Source organism: Bidens hawaiensis, unplaced genomic scaffold (genome assembly GCF_021521415.1).
Source record: "Bidens hawaiensis isolate Kalapana, Puna unplaced genomic scaffold, B.hawaiensis_p1.1 tig00011236_1, whole genome shotgun sequence".
Lineage (NCBI taxonomy): Eukaryota > Viridiplantae > Streptophyta > Magnoliopsida > Asterales > Asteraceae > Bidens > Bidens hawaiensis.
Genome location: NW_027491876.1, coordinates 150,237 through 161,152, shown reverse-complemented (window position 1 = coordinate 161,152; position 10,916 = coordinate 150,237).

The window sequence follows — 10,916 nt, the reverse complement described above, 5'->3', positions numbered from 1 at the left end:
ATCAATAATTCAAGTCTTGAACATTAACAATCCATTATGCAAGTCTAAACTACTCAACAATCATCTATCCTAGGTAGAACAAGCAAGTTTAGCTTAACATAACTTTTGGACAGCCATGCATACTTAAGAAAAACATCATAAACATCATCATAAACATAATCAAACTCATTCAAGATTCAAACACAATCAATCACAAGTCAAACTATCAATCAAATGCAAAACAATTCAAAGCAAAAGACCAATTCAACAAAGTTAGGGTTCTTGAACAAAAACCAAAGATTAAGATCAATTACTTAGGGTTTATGGCTGAGATTTATGATGTATAAGGTCCCTAGCAGCTGCACAAGATCACCCCGAGCCTCCTTCTTCTTCCTCTAGCCTCCACAGCCGCCAAGCCGCCTCCTTTTCTTTTTTTTTTCTTCCCTGCTGTTCTGATCGCAACCTTAGGGTTTAGGGTTTTTTATTTTTGATTTCGGGTTCTTGGCTGCAATATTGGCTGAAAACTCCAATAATTAACTTCATATAATATTATAAAAGGCTTCTAAGATGTGGGCTTGGGTAGGGCCTTGACTTATAAGTTTGAAAGTTGACCAATTAAGCCCCTAAACTCTTCAATTTTAACTCTTTTTTCCACCAAACCTCATAGCCTACAAGTAAACAATCAACTTTGTAAAATTAAGCATAAACAAACCATAAAACTTAATAATTAAACTAAAAAGCAATTAAAACATGATAAAAATGATACGGAAAGTAAATGTGTTTTACAACACATCAAACATCCCCACACTTAAGTCTTTTTCGTCCCTGAAAAAGTCTAATGCAGTTGGATCAGAATCGGAAAATCAAAGTTAAATCAAACATATAGGTTAGATTTTAAAGCTCAGAAAAACGCAAAAACCGCGATCATCGATATTGTTGTCCACCTAAACCCATGCCTTAATCTTTACCGGGACAAATAAGATCCGACAATAATATTACTTAGTGGTTTACACAATTAAGACCCGCTTATTTTCTGCTTTTACCGGACCAGACCACCCCAACTTGACTTAAACCTCAAAATTAGCAGAATTAAAACTTTGTTGCTCAATATTTATGAATAGTTAAGACGATCAAGGGTATTGTTTATCCACCTAAGCTTAAGCATCAAAGTCTACCAAGCAGCCATTAGATACGATTAAGGTTCAATTATTTATAGCCAGTGCTCCCCACAACATGACATACCCCCGTTATCAAGCAATACCCCAAATCCATAACCATAGGTGAGTATGCAAAATTTTATCTGTAGGGCTTACATGTAGCGTGTCCCTTGTGGTCCGTTTCTTAATGGTAATGAGACGCGAGCAAGGGGACCCCACATGGCTAATAGCGTGGATGATCAAGTCTGTAGTGTATTTGTACTTTTGTACTTTTTGTGATCATGTTTATAGACTTATAAAGGTTTGCTCTTTGGCTTTATTTTAAATATCCACAACCCCACTTAGGAATTGTGAATACCCAGCTAAATAGATTGCATACAGACCCATGGTCTCCGGACCCGAAGCATCCCATCAATACAGGATTTAAGGTTATAAAACCATACTCCAATGAGGTGTAAAACACTAAACTAGCATTTTAAGATTTATATCACAGGCTACACGGCATACTCTAACGTTAAACCTACCCAAGCATCATATGATAACGTATTCAAATTTTTAAAACTCATGATACTTCCACTTTTTCATACCAAAATTTGAGGCTTGAGTATGGCCCGACCTTTCATTGCTTATTTTCCACGGACAAAACGCTTTACCCACAAAAGATTTCCGTTTAACCGTTTTATCAAATTTTCCCTTTCATTTTCAAGGCTGAGCCTACCGACACATCCCAAGTTAAGTGCGTTTTCTTTTATTTATCTCATATTATTAGTAGTTTGAAAAACCGATTTCCGATAAATATCATCATCTCCCACTTTAATGCAACAGAAGCTAAAAACAAGGGACATAATAACTTTTTTTTTTATTTTTTTTTCAAACTTGAACAACGTACAAAAACGAAAAAACAAGTGAAAAATTTTTATTTTTAAAATTTTTTAATTTTTTTTTATTATTATAATTATATTTTTCTACAATTAAGTAAAATAAATTCTCATCCCCACACTTAGAACGAAATCGTCCTCGATGAGAACAAGGAAAAGAAATAAAATAAAAATAAAACGTAAAGCATAAAACTAAAACTTGAAAGAACAGAAATTAAAATAGAGAACGGGTTACTCCCCTGGTTTAGATGCAGATTCTTCATCAGCTGTGTATGATTCGAACGAACGACCGTATAGCATTTCATTCGCGGCCGCAACCTCGGGTGAACCAGTTCCAAAACGCCATCAGAGCTACCATGCGCATAATAATACCTGTAACAACTCAAACTCGCTCACATGTAGCGGCGTACGAAACAGAAAACAGAAACATAAGAAATAAACATATTTTTGTGTTTTTGAATTTTTTAATTTTTTTGATTTTTTTTTAAATATTTAATTTTTTTTTGTATTTTTATGTTTTTATAAATATAAATAAAAATAAAACAAATAAAAACAGAAAGTAAAGGGAATAATAATACAAACTCTACAACTCGGGCTGTCTCCCGAGTGATGCATCCATCACGCCTATTTCTCGGTGAATGAGTCAAGGTAGAACACCTCGACTGTCTGATCAGTTATCGGCTCTCCTATGTAGTGCTTCAATCTATGGCCGTTCACCTTGAATTTCCCGCTTCGATCTTGTATCTCAATCGTGCCATACGGGAAAACCTCAGTGACCGTGAACGGTCCCGACCATCGGGATTTCAACTTTCCCGGGAATAACCTCAACCGTGAGTTATACAGTAAAACCTTATCCCCACACTTAAACTGCTTATTACCCTTCAATTTCCTGTCATGAAGTTCCTTCGTATGGTCCTTATACCGAAATGATTATGCATATGCGTGATCCCGGAGCTCCTCTAATTCATGTAATTGATGGAAACGATTACCCTCTGCGGCGGGTAAATCAAGATTAACCCTTTGAAGGGCCCATGAAGCGCGGTGTTCCAATTCAACAGGAAGATGACAGGCCTTCCCATAAATCATCCGAAACGGTGTGGAACCAGTCGGAGTCTTGTAGGCTGTACGGAAGGCCCACAGAGCGTCATCTAATTTGTCGGACCAATCCCGACGATTTGAACCAACCGTTTTCTCGAGAATACGTTTGATTCCCCGATTACTCACTTCCACTTGCCCACTAGTCTGTGGGTGGTAGGCGGTCGCAAGCCGATGGGTGACCCCGTAACGCTTCAACGCCTTATCCATTTGCGAGTTGCAAAAGTGAGTACCTCGATCACTGATCAAGGCTTTCAGAACTCCAAAACAAGTAAATAGACTTTTCAGAAAACGAACTACCACTCGGGCATCATTGGTGGGTAGAGCTTTGGCCTCAACCCACTTAGACACGCAATCGACGGCCACGAGTATGTATTTGTTTCCACGCGAAGATGGAAACGGTCCCATGAAATCAATACCCCAAATATCAAAAACCTCACAAACTTGAATGGCATTCTGGGGCATTTCGTTTCGCGAAGAAATGTTGCCGACACGCTGGCAGCGATCGCAACTCTTAACGAACAGGTGAGCATCCTTAAAGATAGACGGCCAGTAAAAACCAAAATCAAAGACTTTCTTTGCCGTAAAATTCACACCGTGGTGACCTCCAGTCGGTCCCACATGACAATGGCTCAAAATTTGCCATCCTTCCTTGATATCCACACACCTTCTAATAAGCTGATCAGCACCAATGCGGAAAAGATATGGATCGTCCCAAAGATAAAATTTGATGTCAGCAAAGAATTTCTTCTTTTGCTGGTAAGGCATCTTTGGGAGGTATCCGTCAGCGAGATAGTTCGCGAAATCAGCAAACCATGGAAAAGCTTCCTCTTGTGCAGTAACGAACATCAAACTCTCTGTCGGAAAACGATCGTCGATCCTAACTCCCGAATCTCCTGAATCAACTCCCTCTAGTCGTGAAAGATGATCAGCCGCCACATTCTCGGCCCCCTTTTTATCACAGATCTCTAAATCGAACTCTTGAAGCAACAGGATCCATCGGAGAAGACGAGGCTTAGCATCCTGTTTGCTGAAAAGATATCTAATAGCGGCATGATCCGTATAAACAATCGTTTTGGACAAAACCAGATAGGACCTAAATTTGTCGAAAGCGAACACCACAGCTAAAAGCTCTTTTTCGGTGGTGGTATAGCTTTCCTGTGCGCCATTTAAGGTCCGGCTCGCATAATAGATCGGATGGAAATGTTTATCCTTCCGTTGTCCAAGAACCGCTCCGACTGCGAAGTCGCTCGCATCACACATCAACTCGAATGGTAACGACCAGTCAGGAGCAACCATGATCGGGGCGTTAACTAGTTTGTCTTTTAGAAGATCAAACGCCTCGATACACTGCTCAGAAAAAATAAATGGAGCGTCCTTCTCCAAAAGTTTGGTCATGGGTCTCGCGATTTTAGAAAAATCTTTGATGAACCGGCGGTAGAACCCGGCATGACCTAGAAAACTACGAATTAACCTCACAGAAGTAGGCGGAGGAAGATTAGAAATGGTCTCGACCTTTTCCCGGTCAACCTCTATCCCCGCACTTGAGATTCGATGACCTAGAACAATGCCCTCGCGAACCATGAAATGACATTTTTCCCAGTTAAGGACTAGGTTGGTGTCAACGCAGCGGGACATCATCCTCTCGAGATTTGATAAACAATGATCGAAGGAACTCCCAAATACGGAAAAATCGTCCATGAACACCTCCATGGAGTCCTCGATCATATCATGGAAAATGGCCACCATACACCTCTGGAATGTGGCCGGAGTGTTACAAAGTCCGAACGGCATACGTTTGTAAGCAAACGTTCCATAAGGGCAGGTGAAAGTGGTTTTCTCCTGGTCGTCGGGAGCTATCGGAACCTGGAAGTACCTGGAGAAACCATCTAGGAAGCAGTAGTACTGCTGACCTGCTAAACGCTCTAACATCTGATCAATGAACGGGAGAAGAAAGTGGTCTTTCCTGGTGGCATCATTCAGTCGGCGATAGTCGATTCAGACTCGCCATCCTGTTACAGTCCTCGTGGGAATAAGCTCGTTCCTCTCGTTGGTGACGACAGTCATGCCACCCTTTTTATGAACCACTTGGACTGGACTCACCCAAGCACTATCAGAAATGGGGAAAATGATCCCCGCATCAAGGAGTTTAATGATCTCCTTCTTTACAACCTCTTGCATTTTCGGATTAAGCCGCCATTGCGGCTGGACGACAGTTTTGAAATTTTCCTCCATGAGGATTTTATGAGTGCAGAACGAAGGGTTGATACCCTTGATGTCGATAATCTTCCAAGCAATAGCCTCCTTGTGCTCTCGTAGCACCCTCAACAACTTCTCCTTCTCGACCTCGGTCAACGCAGATGCAATGATAACCGGAAGCTTCCTCTCTTCATCTAAAAAAGCATACTCAAGGTGGGAAGGTAAATCCTTAAGCTCTAAGGAAAGAGGAGGACTCTCGACTGATGGTCGGTCCATCGGATCGTCTCGTACGATCTCATCAGATACGCCAGATTCAGGGGTATGCGACTCGGTGTCGTCATTTAAGGACTGATTGGTTACGGCAACCATTTCAATCTCCGGAATCTCCCTATCGAGAATCTGGGTGTCGGAGGCAGATCCTCCACAAATTTCGCTGAAAAACTCCCCGACATGCTCCATGATAGTATCAATGAAGTATAAGGAATCATCAGCAGACTTGGGGTGTTTCAGTGACTGTCGAACGTTGAAGGTGACGTTCTCATCCCCAACTCTTAAGATTAATTTACCCTCGCAGACATCGATCAATGCCTGTGCAGTGGCAAGGAATGGCCGGCCCAAAATGAGTGGGACACTATCGTCGTCGTTCATGTCCAGGATGACAAAGTCCACCGGGAAGATGAACTTGTCGACACGAACAAGCATGTTCTCGACCACCCCTCGGGGGTATTTCATAGAACGATCAGCAAGCTGGATACTCATACGGGTAGGCCTCGGTTCGCCTAGGCCCAACTTGCGATACACGGAATACGACATGAGATTAATACTGGCACCAAGATCTGCCAGCGCATGGACGACCGTATTATCACTCAAGATGCAGGGAATTGTGAAACTCCCTGGATAGGACATTTTTTCTGGTAACTTTCTCTGCAAGACTGCAGAGCAACCAGCACTCAGAGGAATGGAAGAGACTTCGGCTAACTTCTCTTTGTTCGAAAGAATATCCTTAAGAAACTTTGCGTATTTGGGCATTTGCGTAAGTGCCTCAAGGAAAGGAATATTAAGATGAAGTTGCTTCAAAAGATCAAGAAATTTGGAGTTTTGCTCCTCGTCTCTATCCCTGCGGACTCTCCCGGGAAATGGGAGTCTAGGTTTGTAGACTCTCGGCGGTGTGCTGGGTAATGGTTGGTTCTCGGCCTGTGCTGAACTTCCGGGAATGTGCCTCTGATGCACCTTGGCCGGTGGAGACTCCAACTAAATCTCCTCGTCTACCTGCTCCTCTACATCTACCGCAGGCTCGTTAACGCCTCCTCTCGTCGCCTCTTGAATCACGGGCTCGCTACGTGCCCCTGCACCGCTCCTTGTCGTCACAGCCTTCGCGAACGCCTTCGGATTTTGTTCAGTGTTACTTGGAAGTGTACCTGGCGACCTCTCATTTAGACGACTTGCTATATCTCCCATCTGACGCTCAAGATTTTGAATTGAAGCTCCTTGATTTCTCATGAATGACTCGTGCTCCCGGAATTTCTCTTGAGTTTCTTTGTGACGGGAGTCCTCTCGAGTCATGAGTTGCGACAGCATCTGTGTCTGCTGTGCCATCATCTCCTCTAACGTGGGCTTCTTCTCCCCACTACTCGATCCCTCACCGGAATCCTGGAATAGGCTCTGACGTTGCTGGAAGCCGGACTGATTTCCGTTCCTCCAGTTGGAATTTTGGTTACCTCTCCACCCCGAATTATAAGAATTGAAAGGATGTTGATTTCGGTTTGAATTATTAACGAAGTCGACTGCCTCCTCCTGGAAACCTACGGGGCATTGAACATTATCGTGTCCCCCTCTACAGATCTCGCATAACTTACTTTTCACCTGCAGGTCCTTCACGATCTTTGCTAACGCTTCAACTTGTGCCGCAAGTGCGGTGCTCGTGTCGACCGAATGCATGCCGCGTGATAGGGAATCGACGGTTTTGGTGCTCTTAACTGGTGGTTGCTGGTATCCACTCATGGCTAAACCGTTAAACAAGGCAATGCACTCATCCGTATCTTTCGTTGTCAGTAGGTTACCTCCTGCAGCTGTGTCGAGCATACTCTGAGTTGCATACGTCACTCCGTTGTAGAACTTCTCAACAACCGCCCAGTCTTGTAGGCCGTGGTTTGGACATAACGCGAGTAGATTTTTGAACCTTTCCCACGCCTCGTAGAAGCTCTCGGTGTCCTCCATCTGGAAAGAATGAATTTGATTACGCAAACGAGCGGCCTTAGCCGGAGGATCGTATTTTTCAAGAAATTGGGTCTGCATGGCAGCCCAAGTAGTAGTGGATCCCTGTGGGAGGGACTCAAGCCACAGACTCGCATGATCAACGAGTGAGAACGGAAAGATTCGGAGTTTTATGGCGTCTTCGGATACGCCGGCAAGATGAAACGTGTCGCAGATACGTGTAATACGAGTGAGATGAGAATGCGGGTTCTCATGGAGCAACCCGTGAAACTGAGCAGAATGAGCAATCGTGTTCAGAACGTTAGATGGAATCTGCCAAGTCGTTTGAACTCCTATAGCTGGTGGAGCAATGCTGGATCTCGCGCCAGCATCGACCGGACGGGCCCGGTCTGCAACTGTCCTCCTCGGTGGTGGATTCGCGTCGCCCGTAATCCTATCCCTAATGACGGGTTCAGAAAAAGTAGAAGAAGAGAACGTATTACCGACGGATGTAGATGAACTGGAAGACGGTTTTGTACGACGTCTCTCAAGAAGCTCTCTCTCTGGTTCGGGAAATCCTTCAACTTCTGGTGGTCCTAGAGATCGAGTACGTCGCATACAACTATTAAAATAAATAAAAGAAACTATAATTAGCTAAACTATTTTAAACTAACAAACAAAACAAATAAGAAAGACAAGTAGTAAACAAGGCAAGTCCTAACTCGAGTCGTTCTTAATACGCCTCAAACCGTGTCCCTGGCAACGACGCCAAAAACTTGATGTGCGAAAATATATATATAAATAAAACACAAGTCGCAACTAAGCTTTAAAAACCAAACAATCTATCCTAGTTCACACAAACGGCAAGTGTACCGATCGCGTATAGCACAGATGAGGAAAGTCCGGATATCGAACTCGAAGACACGTGAAAACGTTTACAATCACTAAACTCTAACCAAGACTCACCAAAATATTTAATTGATTTATTTTAGAATTTAATTTAACTACTTAATTTAACTGAATGAAAACTTTTGACAAAACTTTGAAAACTTTGGTTTAAATTCAATATATAAAGATGTCTACCTAGGAATGAATCATGTTGACAGAAATAACAAGACAACGGATTGAAAATACTCACGACGCCGGTTATAAAAGATGACACAACTAAAACTTGTTTAAGAAAGTCAAATTACCTCTCAGTCTCTCTAACAATCTTTAACTTATCTTAGTTGATTTTAAAGAATAAACCGGAAAAACAATTATTAACGTGTTCAAATGTCGACTCTCCTCTCGGTCTCATCGACAGACTATCCTAATGGAGACAAATACTATGTCACCAAGGATAGAGGAAACAATTTAACTTAACCCAAATTAAACCAACTAATTGCACATAAACACTCAAACTTGACAAGACAAAAACCCGCTCTCGCGCGGTCTTAATTCTAACAAGTAAAAGCAACGAGACAATATTACTTCTTATCACCTCTCGGTCTCAAAGAAGGTGTATTTTAACTGATTTTAGATGATTTATATTACCCACTTATCCCTACGGTTGTGTACCCTGCAAACAAACCCTAAACACCAAGTCAAGAGTCTAACAAGCAATCAATTAATCAAAACTTATTCAATTAACTAATGCAAGAGGATTATAAGTAATATCACATAAAACACAGCCATCCCACACAATCTAATTTATGGTTTAGTTAAACTTTACATCAATAATTCAAGTCTTGAACATTAACAATCCATTATACAAGTCTAAACTACTCAACAATCATCTATCCTAGGTAGAACAAGCAAGTTTAGCTTAACATAACTTTTGGACAGCCATGCATACTTAAGAAAAACATCATAAACATCATCATAAACATAATCAAACTCATTCAAGATTCAAACACAATCAATCACAAGTCAAACTATCAATCAATTGCAAAACAATTCAAAGCAATAGACCAATTCAACAAAGTTAGGGTTCTTGAACAAAAACCAAAGATTAAGATCAATTACTTAGGGTTTATGGCTGAGATTTATGATGTATAAGGTCCCTAGCAGCTGCACAAGATCACCCCGAGCCTCCTTCTTCTTCCTCTAGCCTCCACAGCCGCCAAGCCGCCGCCTTTTCTCTTTTTTTTCTTTCTTCCCTGCTGTTCCGATCGCAACCTTAGGGTTTAAGGTTTTTTATTTTTGATTTCGGGTTCTTGGCTGCAATATTGGCTGAAAACTCCAATAATTAACTTCATATAATATTATAAAAGGCTTCTAAGATGTGGGCTTGGGTCGGGCCTTGACTTATAAGTTTGAAAGTTGACCAATTAAGCCCCTAAACTCTTCAATTTTAACTCTTTTTTCCACCAAACCTCATAGCCTACAAGTAAACAATCAACTTTGTAAAATTAAGCATAAACAAACCATAAAACTTAATAATTAAACTAAAAAGCAATTACAACATGATAAAAATGATACGGAAAGTAAATGTGTTTTACAACACATCAGCTTGGCTTAAATGATGATCAATTGACCATGTTAGAAGTTGAGCCCGATGTTGAGGTTGAGAACGACGAAGAGATCTTAAATGATTCGACCATTCAGATGAATAAGGATTTTATTTATGAAGATGATGAGGTTGAGGTTGAAGACTGTTACACCCCGCCAAAACGAAAGCGCGGGTGCGTGACGTCATGTATACCGTAAGCATATGATTATCGCGAACATAATTATATTAGGATACCATAAATTTTTAAAGTAGTTTTACAAACTAGGTTTGTTACAAAAGACATTAGACACAAGGATATGGTTTTTCCCAAAACAAATCCTACACAACACTTCAATTAATACAACGAAAATCATTTTCAAAAGCGATATCCTAATGATGCATGTGGTCCCCAAGTTGATGATACCTAAATCTTCAGTTAATTCCCTAAAAGAAACATACATTTTAAAAGTCAACACTAGGTTGGTGAGTTCACAGGTTTAAGACTTAATAAATAAATCACTTCGTTATAAACCTTGTTTGTAGAAATGTATAAATATATAAACATATACGATAACAGTTGAAACAAATACGTTAATCCTCCGTAAGTTTGCAAGAAATATGAATTAATATACGACCCATGAGCCTATAACCAAACCATGACTTATATCCTTTTGCCATGTTTAAATCTCACAGATGGAATATACGCACCCTGTTTCGATTCAATATCGGAGGTTAGAGCAACTAACCTAAAATAGGGGGAATGTCACGCCAATAGTACTATTCGTATATTCCTGTGGCTAACTCCGTTAGCTAATGGTTATATTATGCAAGCAAGGGACTTATAGCACTACATAGTTCAACTCAAGTTCGTATAAGGATTGGCTGTTTTGTTTCTAATTATCGTATATAAAAGCAGTATGTTTCTCCCCCTAATCAGAAAAC